Source organism: Puma concolor, chromosome B3 (assembly GCF_028749965.1).
Source record: "Puma concolor isolate L17-30 chromosome B3, mPumCon1.1.hap2, whole genome shotgun sequence".
Lineage (NCBI taxonomy): Eukaryota > Metazoa > Chordata > Mammalia > Carnivora > Felidae > Puma > Puma concolor.
In genome coordinates, this window is record NC_141672.1 from 66,508,144 (window position 1) to 66,521,519 (window position 13,376).

Genomic DNA, 13,376 nt, shown 5'->3' on the forward strand with positions numbered 1-13,376 from the left:
TAAAGGTGAAGTATTAGACCATTCATTCCTAATATGCATCAGACATCAACATGTGACATATGAACATATATTTAAAAATACATGAGAAAAAAAGAAAGTAGGAAATGTTTGTGCTTATGCAAACAGAAAGTAATGCAAATTTCATATATTATTAGTTGAGCTTGATACTAATTAGTGCAGTTTGCAAAGTGGGAAAAACCTTGTAATCAATTTTTCCCCAAGCAAGTATGAATCTGCCTTTAACCAGATAGCTCTCCAGAGAAGTAGTCCCAGTAGGGAATTCGGAATTAGAGAGATTGCCTGTCACAATGTCTCCCTGGGTAACTCTGAATTCAAACGTGAGCCTGTTCTTTACCAAAATGCCCTAGGGACAATTCTGGTCCTTTCCTCATAGACAGCTAAATGCCTTTAGCAGTATTTGCCATGACATCCAATGTGACAATTCAAATACAAACCAGTGATGTGCGTATCCCAACTCAGGCAGAAAGTAAGAACAGGTTATCTGTACCATATAAAATGACCCATTTTCAATGGAAATATAAGTGAATATATCTATTTTCTGCTGTAAAGAAATCTGAGGATTTGATCATTGTGTTCAAAGAAAAAGGTAGGAGAATTTAAATGTGTAGAAAATAAGACATCAAAGAGAAAGCTAAACTTCCATGACAGATTTAAGACACTGTTGAGAATCCAACTGAATAGTTATCTACCACTGAACGAAAGTAAAATGTAAAGGAAAGGTCTAGAAGTCTCATAAAGTATGCATTTATGAACACCATATGAAATGAACCAAAATAATTTGACATTTAGAAACTATACACTTTTTATGGTAGTTTTCCAAAAAATTATATTTACCCATGGGTTTGTTTCCTTACCGTTTGAAATTGAGTTCCTAAAATTCTGGTTTTGCCACATTGTTCATATCAAATCAATTACTAATTGTATCAATCATTGATTTTTCACCAATGAGAGAATACTGAAGTTGGAATGGGCCTCAGAGGCTCCCAATCCATCCTTCTGGTTTTACAACAGATGAAGAAAATGAAACCTGCGGGGAGAAGAGTCTTTGCCCAAGGAGAATCCAGCCTCCTTCTCTAGCACTTTATCACACAGCTTTCTAATCTTTCTCGCCAAGCACTGGTCTTTAGTAAAGCTCAAAAATAAGATAAAATAAAACTCAAAATAAGAATCTAGAAAATAAAATAACTTAATAAAACTGGGGCACTGAGGTGAAATCCACCTATGCTCTTCAAGAGAAATTAACATATGGAGATCTGAGTGGCAGTGGCTTTTGTCTTTCCTGTGGAAGCTTCAGGATTAGTTAACTCTGCCAGTACACATATGAGAATAATACTGAGTCATGGTAAACCTCTTATAGTGATAGCCAAACTTCTTTTTTTTAAAAATCACTTTGATGTATGTGTGAGTATGCATTTATATATTTTTATTTTGTTTTTACTTTTTAACTCTTTCTAACTCTGATCTATAATTCATCTTCTAAAAAGGTCAATGTGAATTTATGTTTCGGGGCCAAATATAAATATAGAGCGATTTCAGAGCAGTGGAGTCACCAGAGAAGTGCTAATAAGAGCAGCATCACAGCCAAAGTTAAAAGAAGTGCATTAGATCCATTTTCTGCTTTCCTTTGGGTCCCACAAGCACAATAGAGCATAGGAGGCCACCTGGTGGTGAAATGAACCAATTAACCATTTAATGCTACATTGAAAAGCAAGGAAAACAGGCCGACTTTGGGTTGTTACAAAAGGAAAACTAGAACCTTGGGCAAAAGAACAATATTCAACAGGTATTATTGCGATACAACAGATAGAAAATTTGAATTGGAAAATCATTCAAGTCTGTAGAATAATGTATATTACAAAAGAGTTGACATAATAGCTATTTATACCAGGGACTGGTAAAATTTTTTTGCAGAGTCAGATAGTTTAGGCATGCTGGACATATGGTCACTGTTGAAACTATTCAACTCTCTTATCGAACTATAAAAAGAGTCACAGGTGATATATAAATGAATGCACCTGGCTATGTTCCAATAAAACTTTATTTAAAAAACAGGCTGGGGGCTGGATTTGACCTTCAGACTATAGTTTGTTAGCCCCTGATTCTGTATTACTTATGTATTAAGCTATTTACCAAGCACAAGGATGAACCCCTTACATACATTACTCATTGAACCCTGACAACCTTTCAAAGTGGGTGCTATCCCTATCCCCATTTCACAGGTTTGAAAACTACAGCTTAAAAAGTCTAAACACTTTGGTGGAAAATGTACTATGCTCCTTCTAACTTAGAAATGCTTTCTGTAGCCTCATGACCATTTTTTCTCTGTGACTACAGAAATATGTTCTGACCCTCCCTCCCATTTATCCTGCAGAGGCTGCTTTGGGTTCTCTCCATGGAGACTTTGCTCCTGTTTCTCCATCTTGCATTCCTTTGAAATGTTGTTTGTCTCTTACCATCTCTTTCTCCATCACTTCTTTTATGTTTAAAAACTTTATGTCAGTTTTCATAACAACAGATGTAAGCAAGCATGAAAAAAAGACAAAAGCAATGTATTAAAAATAGATAGCCATATATACAACAATAAGCCAAGGAAACTGTCATACTGTATGTGCTCCAAATGGAATGTGAGCCAAAAGCATGATGCTCTCTCTTACATAAATAATATATTACACATCCACTGGGAGAAGCAGCAGCTCTGTCCCTAAATGGGAAGAGGATTTTTTAGCCCACTTTTATATCATTTTCTTTTCCTTTTCAAACTCCTTTTTCTTTAGGTATACACTGTAAGTCATACCATCTCAGACAGGCCATATTCCTCTTCCAAACCATCCATGAAGTATTTTATTAACTGTTAATAAGAGAGAGTTGAAAAACCTGATGGAGAAATCCGTGGAGCTTGTTAAAGCTCCTCAAATATATGGATTTACCAGTACTGTCTCAATATTAGCATATTTTCTCCTACGAAAGAGGGCAGAAGTGGTTTCAGTTAGATGGAGTATAGACAAAGCTGATATAAAGGACTTCTAAAAGATTTTTTAACTTGAAAAGAAACCTGCAAAAGCTTGAGAAATGTGACTGTATAGAAAACAGAAAGAAGAGGTTTAATTACAGACCATGGATTCTGGCCGATTTGACAATTAAACCTAACAACAGAAGGGATTTACACTAGATATAAGAAGACTTTAAGGGCAGAGAGAGTTGTTAAACATTTTAATGGGCGGCTGTGGAATTCCCTCTGGAAAGATCTTTAATGGAGGACAAATTCTCTCCTATCTGGGATGGAGGAAAAACAATCCTTGGAAAAGATGAAATGAAATGAAGGTCCTTATGAGGTCACTTGCAGTACTGAAACTCCAGGTAACATCCTTACTTCCCATGGAAATAAATAACTGTGCAAAACCTCTAAGAGATTCACTTTGGAAGATTCAGAAGAAAACACTCATTACGCAGGCAATTTAAATCAGAAAGTATTTATCAAGTGCCCAATATTACCTAGCCCCAGGGAGACGTATGCCCCCAGCAGAGCACAGATCTGAGCAGCAGTGTTGGCCAATGGACAGAGAACACAATTATTCACTTCAGTTAATTTTTTAAAAAAATCTTTGAACTCCAATCAGCTTTCTGGAACTGTCTATTTCCTGAACTTGGTGAGCTCAAAAAAAATCCCACAAGAGCTGGCTTTCACATGAGATTTCTGGCATTACTCATGGTATCCCTGGATCTTTTTGTAAACAGAAAAGGCTTCTGACAGTGTTTCCATACTTCATTTCTTTTTCTAACCCAAACTTGGACGGACAGAGCCTCTTAAACTATCATCAAAACATGGATTATAAAATGCTAGCCAAATTTGAGTTATTTTGCTATATTCCCATGTTGTAGAACAAGAATTCAATTAGCTTAAGTTTTAATGAACATGAGGATTTTTGTTCATGGCTTGTAAGAAATCCAGTGATTCACAGAATGGATCTTCAGCATCAACAGGCAGAAGAGACTGAGGAAGAAGAGAGAAAAATCACACAGAGAGGAATGCTCTTCACACTTATTTTCAAATCTCAACATGTCTCAGCTGAAGAAAGCTGAGGAGGAAGGACAAAGTTCAGTGGGAAGGATGTCAAGGTGGACATAAATAGGAGCAAGAAGTAAATTCATCACAAATCTTTCTCAAATTCCAATTATAAATAGTACATCTTTTAGCTTTTTCTTAATTGCTTAAAATCAATAAATCCTATAATTAATGGCTAAGTAAAAAATATAAATGACCATATATGAGGATTATTTTTAAAATTATGAAGTGTGAAACTTTTTTTTAAATGAAAGAGTGGGAGAAAATTTCAACATTACATTTCAGCCTTCTGACATTACAGCAGTGGATTTTTTAAGTTGCATATTCTGAGTTAGTTAGCTGTAGCTTTGGAAAGATGAATCAGTCTTTTAGGTTCCATCCATCCACCCTCATCATGATGAGCTAAAGTCCAAATCTCTTATTGTTTTTCTCACTTCCTTCACGACAACTTTGTTAGATATACGTACTCATCTGAAGCCAATTTTCTACAACAAATATGTCAATAAAATCTCCCATTAACCATGGTAGAATAAAAAAATGTGCTGATTTCCTACCATTTCTAATGGCTGTGCATGTTCACCTGTATCTATTGTTCTATTTTTAGGTTTTATATTTGCATGATACATGTTATCGTTATATGAAATAAGTAATTATAATGTCTACATAAATAAAATACATCAACAAATATTACAGTTTGAGAGGTTGTAGACTAGCTACAGAATTATGGTGATTAGTTGTACATTTTTGTACCATTTGTTTCAGACATGGGCATCATTATCCTTCCCTTCCTCCCTCCCTCTTTCTTTCCTTACCACCCTGTCTTTCTCCCTGATACCAATCTGGTCAAATTCAAGTATTCTGAGTATTAAGAACTACACTTAATGCACTTTGGTTTTTAAATGAGAGAGATTTTTGTTCTTCTTTTTTTTATACAATATAAGAGGATGCCATGATGTTTCATTACCAGAGCATGACAATAGGGTTGTTCTCTTGCAAAAGTAATGAAACGATAGCATAGTTCTGATTGATAGAATTTAATTAATAGATTATTAAATAAACCTATTTGAGAAGTGTTTCTCAACTTATATTTATTGGGTTTCTATTATGTGCCAGGTATTGCACTAGGCAGTGGAGATATGGCAATAAACAACACAGACATGAACCTTGCCATCCTGGAGTGTGGAGTCTAACAAAAATTATAATCATTCATTCTCAAATTTGGTCCACATAGTCCAAATCTATCATCACTAAAAATATGCACTTAGTTATAACAAAGTACTCATGGCTAAATTATTCTCAAGGAGGGCTCTTTTAGGGATGCACCTATGAATATTGAAGGAGTAAACTATTCTAATTAAGGTAGCAAAATCCAATATGCCCAGATTTATAACCTAGAAATGAGCTCCAAACTGAAACTTGGCATATACGAAGGAAGTTTATATAGTTATTTACACATGCATGATTTAAATGTCTTGGGACTACAAGCATATCTGGTCCAAGGAATCTGGTTTCATCCAGATTCAATCCTGATGAAAGATTTTTTTTTAAATAAATGAGTTAATACTTTGTAGACGCATATGTATATCTGTAAACACATAAATGTGTGTGCATAACCACGTGTGTGTTATACCTCTCCCACAAACTTCCTACTTTTCAAAAACAAAACTTCCTACTTTTTAATGGATAAAATGAGATGACAAGGGAAATATCACAAGTCACAAATTTTCTTTAAGCAAATGTCAGTGAGCATATAGAATCAATTACTTAGAAAGAGGCTGAAATAGTGTGTTCAGATGAGTTACTGGGATGTATAGATGTCCTTCTGGAGAAAAGCTGGAGATCTGTGGTCTAAAAATATTTAGAATAAAAATTATACAACCCCAAAGGCATTAGCCTGCTTGACTCTTTCTTGGCTTCAGTACAAGAAAATATGGGTGTGTATGTATGTGCGTGTATGTTTATGTTTTGTGTCTTATGTAAATGAATGAAGGTTCAGCAGGAGCACCACTTCCTTCTTAGCTTACCCCAGTGTGCCTCATTAGGTACAGAGTGTCACAGAAGTGCCTAGTTTAAGAATGTATGAGCTCTGCAAATGCCAACATTATTAAAAATATGCTTGGGAATGCCCTTGTTTCTGAGAACTAAAATTGCCTCCTTGACAGGACTGGAAAATGGCTTTTCCGCAAATGATATTCCTCTAGAGTATCTCTCCATGGGGACCCTTCTTCAGTAACTCCCTTTGGCAATAACAGGATCCATGAGGTTGAACCTTCCTAGGGCATTGCTGCCTTTAGTGCATCTCACCCAAAAACATAAATATTTTCAGCCTTAGCTTTCCTGAGTCTGACAAAACATGGGAGGTTCCCGTGAGACTCAAAATGGTAACACTTTCCCAGGGTGCTAAGGTGCTTAAGAAAGTTTGGGGAGTTTCACAGAATAGCCTGATGATTGGCTAAAGAGCAAACCCAAGTCCATCATGCTTTCTCTGCTGATGTTCCATTTAATATGTAGGACCTTCTTTCTTATCTAGGCGCAAAAATCTCATGTGGAGGGAGGAAAATGCATTTGCAAGAATTTTTCCTCTTGTGGAGAAGAAAATATGGGACAATAGTGAGCAGGCAAGGAGCACGTGAAGGAAAGATTGTGGGTATTAGAGCCACCCAGACTGGGTTCAAAGTGACTTATTTCTTGTGATAGTTATTGATACAGCCCAACAACAATTTCTTGCTTTCTGCCTTTCAGGCTTAGAGTAGAGATGCATTTCCCCATCCACTTTGGAGTTGGGTGAGGCCGTGTGATTACTTCTGGTCATGATTTTGAAAGGAAGTGAACTGTGTCTCTTCCAGGTAAAGGTTTAATGGCAAGAGTGAGACCCTCCAGAACTCTCTTTTCTCTTTGCCACATTGAAGAGGATGACTGATCCTGTGAGAAGTAAATCTTCATAACCGTAAACCTTTGAGACTTGGGGGTTGTTTGTAATTTCAGCAAACCCTAGTCTAACCTGAGGCACAAGTTGTCTTTTAGGCTAGTCACTTAACCTCTCTGTGTTTCAGGCTCAGATGCATGAAGTAGGGAAAAATAATTCAGGATCATTGTGAGCATTAAATAAGAATGTGCACAGGGGGCACTAACATAGTCAAATAGTAAGATTTGACCAATTTAGTTTTTTTTCTCCCTCCATCCTACTCCTATCTCATAACACGCACACACACACACACACACACACACACACACACACACACACACACGAATGTACTTCCCTTTTTATCAAATGGTGGAATAAATAACATCTATCCTTGGTTCCCTTCCTAGATTTCTTCTCTCTACCCCTTCTATCTTCCCCTCCTAGTGCCCTTCCATTTAAACTAAATATTAAAACTGACATTTAATTCAGTATTATTCTCCTACCCCCATAGAATACCTGCATCCAGTAAAGTGCACTCTTTTTTACCTCAAAGAAATGAATTAAAAAAATTTTAATGTTTATTTATTTTGAGAGAGAGCAAGTAGAGGAGGGGCAGAGAGAGAGAGGGAGAGAGAGAATCCCAAGTTGGCCCTGTGCTGTTAGCACAGAGCCCCATGCAGGGCTCAATCCCATGAATCGTGAAATTGTGATCTGAGCCAATATCAAGAGCAGACACTTAACCGACTGAGCCACCCAGGCGTCCCCAAAGAAATGAATCTTAAGGCTGGGATTTAAGGCAGGATGGAAATTTAGTAAAGGAAACAGTTGGTTTTGGACAATCTTAATACTCCAAATATGATGTTCCTCAACCACAAATCTACCTCTTTCTAAGGTTAGACATGGTAGCGAGATTAGGAGAAACAAAAAGCAAGTTAATGAGTTTATCTGTGAAAGGACTATGGTTAAGCTTTTCCCATCCAGGGTTCTCCAGACTATTCTGAACAGGTACCAGGACTTTTTTTTTTTTTTAATATGGAATGCTTCATGAATTTGTGTGTCATCCTCGTGCAGGGGCCATGCTAATTTCCTTTGTATTATTCCAATTTTAGTATATGTGTTGCGGAAGACAGCACCAGGACCTTTTTTGAAATAACTAAAATATCATCTAGGTTCCCTTCTATCCCCACCTTCCTGTTTTGAGAATACATGCATGAAATTCTAATAAATTATAAAAACTTAGAATAATCATACAGACATAATATTTGGGTTCAGTAGCATATCTTATACACTTGGTTATGGTATAACTTACATTGTAAGTTATATGATTTAGTGTCGTCATTATGATATGGTTATGAAAACCAATGCCTTCCTGATATAGGCAGTTATAGATGACAACCAGTGCCTTACTGATGTAAATGCATGGAACATTAAACCTAACATTTATTATTTTTATATCAAGACCACTTTGACAATGATAATACTTGGTTTTCATCATTAAACTTTGGTAGTCCTTTTTTTAAAAAAAACAAATAAATAATTCCCAGCTCATATCATGTAAAGTGTAATCATACATCATACATTTTTTTTCTAGCTACAAGCCAGATTAGCCTACATATGATTATAACCATTGAAGATACATAATTTAAAAATAGGAAATGCAAAAAAGTAGGTGAGGGACATTTCCATGCAGTCACTTAACTGAAACATACACATAGTATGGAGCAGTTCTGGAGCCAAAGGTGGCAGTGAACCTAACAAACACCCTTTCTTATGAGGAGTTTAAATGTTCCTATAATTTATTTTATAAAAAACCAGAAAGAAATCTACAAATATGTGGGGTTGAAGCCAAATCTCTCAGCTTAACACAGGAGGGAACACTGCACATTCACATCTAATTAAGAGTCGTTTTTCAAAAGTTAAAGGCTGAAATTTTTGCAATTTAATCCAAATTTTATTAGCAAACTCTAATGATTATCCTGATAATTGCAATTAATAAAAGCTCCCAAACAGGTCAACTCATTTAAGTGCTATCTGTAATCATTTGGATTTTAACATGATGGTTATTACTTATTACCCTGAAACCAAGCTGCGCAATGAGATATTGATTACTTTTAACCTTTAGATCCAAGGATTCAGGAAAGGTCAGAGGAGGGGAACACTACACCTTTCATGGCTGCCAAACGTATTGCCTTCAGGAGAATTCAAATGATTCCCATTGGCCAAGTAGATCCAAGATTAGTTTATTCTCTGGGCTGACAAGAAATGATGATGCTTTTAAAAATAACACCCAGCACGTATTTAGTGAAGTGTTACATTTATATAACCAATGGCCTCAAGATGTGCTTCACATCACAGCAATTCTCAGGCTGTTAACCCTTTAACAAGTTTTGTTCACGGAAGCATCTTTGTTGGGATGAGATACTAAACGTAGTAGCTCTAATTGTAATAAACTCATCTCATTAAATTCAATTGTAGGTTCCAAAAGGCTAAACACAATCACTGGACACCGTTGGCCACCAGCACTCCTTTTGGTTTTCTTTTTCCATGACAACATTTAGAAATATTTTTCACATTTTGCCACTGAAAAGCAAGGAGTTAGCTCTTGGTAGGGTCCAGCAGAGTTACGGGCAAGGGAAACATAACTGTTATGTGTTAGATTAATTTGCAGAACACTTGGCATTATTATTGCCAAGTCGTCAAATTGTTCCAAGTTGTTCCGGAAGGTTGTTATTAATAGTATGTTTTCTGAGGAAAGTTCTGTCTACTTTTGGAACTGCATTTCTGTTGCCAAGGAAACTCCTTGAAGCACAGTTTTCTAGGAGCACACTGCTGCTTTTGTTTGCCAGTGTCCTATTCATATCATCTAAGTAAGCGTTTTACATGCTCCAGCCTTCAGTCCCAAATGTTGAAGTGTTAGCCCATTTAAGTTGCTTTTTCAAACACAGCTAATGCCTGCTATGATTTCCCTCTTTCTCTCCCCCCTTTTCTCTCTCCCTCTCCATCCAAAGCCCCTCTCTCCCCGCCTTCTTCCCACTCTCCCTCCAACACGCCCAACTCTTACTATTCAAGGTTTATTTTTTTTTAAACAGTTGCATTAGGGGAGATAGTTTTCACAAGTTTTTGATAAATTAACTTCAATTTGAATAATAATTCCATAGGTTGTAGCATTAGTCCTTCAAGTGTTAATTATCTTTTCACTTTAAAATTAATGTAGTCATTTCCTCCTGACTCCTCTACCCCATTTATTGAAGTGCTGAGGAAAACATGTCATTGAGTCCTGAGCCAGCCCTGTTGTTGTGATTAAGCGTGGTCACATGGCCCATCTCTGCCAAAAGGAGGGCCCTGAGAAAAGGTGACAAAGACAGTGATTTCCTGTCAGCAAAGAGTACGACAGGGCTGTCTAGAAGTGATGCAAATGAGGGGAACTTTCCCCACGGCTTGTTTGATCCACTCTAGGCCAGAGCAGGCCAGGCCAGGGAGAGAGGGAGCAGCACAATACAGCAGAGGCAGCCCAGAGAGCCAACGCACCTTCCGGACAGTAGCTCACCCACCAGAGACAAAGACTGCTGGCCGCCTTTCCTCGCTTGCCCCTATGCACACACAGCCAACTATTTCTTGGCATACTATTCTCTTAACATCCTTCTTTTTTTTTTCCTCTTAAAAAAGTGATTCAAACAGGAATTGTAAGCTCCAGCAAAAACAGTGTTTCCTATATTGTTCAGAAACCACATCCATCCACTTTTTCCTCTGAACATGTTCAGGATGAGTTTTATCCTCTCTCAAAAAAGGAAAGAAAAGAAAAATATATGCATATTTAAGTCTTCATAGCAAACACTGATTCATCAATGCTCACATTAATATGGCAGTTAATCTAAGGACTTTTTAACTTTAATAAAAATGGAAAAACAAATCCATTTCTACATAGCAGTGGAGGTAGCCTAGATTTTCCTATTCTGATCACTTTTAAAATGACTAGATAATGTTATTTGAAATATTATAATGATTTTAAGCATATTCTTCTTATCTTAATGGAGTTTTAATCTAACATACAATTAAGCTCTACAATTAATCTACTGAGAAAGAGGTAAAAAATTATCATTAGATTCTTGTGCCTGATATATCTGCTACATTTTTACCTTGTCTGCTTCAATAACTAGTAATTTGCTTCATTTTGGTACTGAAATTCCAAACTAAATCCTAATTAACAGAAGTTAATTTTTTGACACACTTCTTTTATACCCAAACACCAACATGTAAAAAAATAAAAATTTTTTTTAAGGTAATGGATTTTCTTCTATTTTAAGCCTACCTCCTATGACCTAGACTATGAACCACCCTAAGATATTTTTAGAAGCTCAAGTTCAGTCTTAAAGGTATCAGGCCACATATGAAATTATTTAGACCTGGTCCAGAACAAAATAAAAGAGAACTATTAGAGAGGGTTGAAATTTGTGAATTTATAAAATATAGAGATAGCGTGATTAATCTGTTTTCTCTGATTGGTTCATAGCTATGACAACATCATTTTGGCATCAATAGTTACAAAATAGCAAGCCAGCTATGTCCCATTTTTCTTTTTTTATGCTGTTTCTTATTCCCCAGAAGTTTTTCTTTTAAAAGTCATAATGCTTGCCTTTTAATACAGACCCAAATTCTCTAAAAGTGACATTTTCTCCTTTAAAATTTATCCCTTTCTCTTATCTGTTTTTTTCCTAAAACAATCCTTTCAGTGTTTAGCTCTTTTTATTTGCTCGTATTTGTTTTTTTTTTAGCATTTTCTTATCTATTCATTCACCCACCCATGATTTAAACTTACTCTTTTCTATTTAATTGTTTTAAATTATTCATTTTTGTTTGGTAAACTGTAGATTAACTAATTTCAACTGTGTTTCTTTCTCTTCAATGCTTATATTTCCCTCTCACTTTCCTACTATCCTCTTCTCTTCAAATATATAATATTGATGTCCTCTCTTATTAATTCCACCTGGCCAAACTATCATCGAGAGGAGTGCCACCTTCGGGTGAGAGCTGTGATCAAAGTCTGTAAACATTACCTGGCAACAGAGTTAGAGAAAAATGATTAATTCACTTGGTAGAAGTATTATGTTTAGAAACTTACTTGTAAGAAATATGGTGGTTAGATATTTCACTACCATGCCATTCTAATCCCTTACATATTAAAAAAAAATCCTAAGAGAAAATGTATTCATATCTAAGTATCAAAATAAACTTAATGTCTTCAAATGAAGTGTGATTTTTTTTCTCATGGAAGATGTAAATTTTGCGATTGAGCACATTTCCCTCTTTGCTTTCACTACCAGGAAACCCAGAGTGGAGTTTTGGGATCTTTATTAAGTGTGTAGGACCATACAGTCTATATGCCTACATATTAACTCTTCTCAGAGAAAGGGACTCTAGTCTATTTATATTTTCCCCAGTTCTGATTTGTATTTCAGTGTTAAAAACAATTTAAAAATTTTCCTGTGAATTCTTATAAACAACCTCAAATCCAGAGCAGAGTAAAAATGTAATTAGCCTCTTTAGTGAGCATTGTATTATGCAAAGTGAACGGGCCTTTTCCTTTTGCACATAGGACATAATTGTGTAACACTTATACCAACAGAGAAAGATAGAGGTCATTTGCATTTTTGCCATAAAAGCAGAACTATATGAGAGCAACTAACCCTCAAAATGAAATGTAAAATCTTCAGTATGAATTCCTTGAAAGTATAAAGGTCTTAGTTGAAATGCGTACTAATTTATACAATTTTTAAGCTGTAAGGGTTATTTTAACCCCTTGGAAATGATATAATCTAATATTTTATTGATGAGGAGCAGCTAGACCATTCTCAAGGAGTAAATCCATAAATGTGCTGTTTTTGGTGAGCTTCATACTATCTGAATACTATCTGAAAACAGCTCTTGTTCAAGTGTAATAGTAGTAATCACCAGACTGCAACTTTTGAATTTGGCCCTTGAAATTAACCTTTGGACTCTAGAACTCCACACCAATCCAGGATCACGAAGGGCTCTGTCATCTGTGCTTTGCACTTGGCAGAGAATGGGCAGTGCTTTGTGGCAACAGTAAGGAGCCCTGGCCAGGGCACACCCTCCCAGCCCTGCAGAGTCAACTGTGTCTGCTGCAGAGGGCAGAACGGCAACAGCAGCAGCCTGAGCTCCAGCTTCGTTGATTGTGGAGATACTTCTAGGTCACTCAGTCTATAAAATTCATAGGATGGGGGAGGAGGTGTCTTAAGCTTCCCTGAGCCCAAGAATAATGCCACCTTTGATCTGTAGAAATGAAAAAATGGAGCTTTTCCTTTGCAAGTGGGTTTTAAATATTTCTCCATTAATAGTTAATGCACATGCAGACCAGCAGAGTGACAG

At 36.3% G+C, this 13,376-nt stretch overlaps 1 protein-coding gene and 1 non-coding gene across 7 annotated transcripts in view; both read right to left on the minus strand.

The window, feature by feature from the left end:
• The window catches only part of AKAP6 (A-kinase anchoring protein 6), a 493,633-nt gene that overhangs the window by 115,076 nt on the left and 365,181 nt on the right, over window positions 1-13,376 (minus strand). The gene's annotated exons all lie outside the window — the stretch shown is intronic.
• LOC112856548 (U6 spliceosomal RNA) lies at window positions 8,016-8,122 on the minus strand. Its single transcript, XR_003223121.1, has one exon. It is a non-coding gene; the product is annotated as a U6 spliceosomal RNA (small nuclear RNA).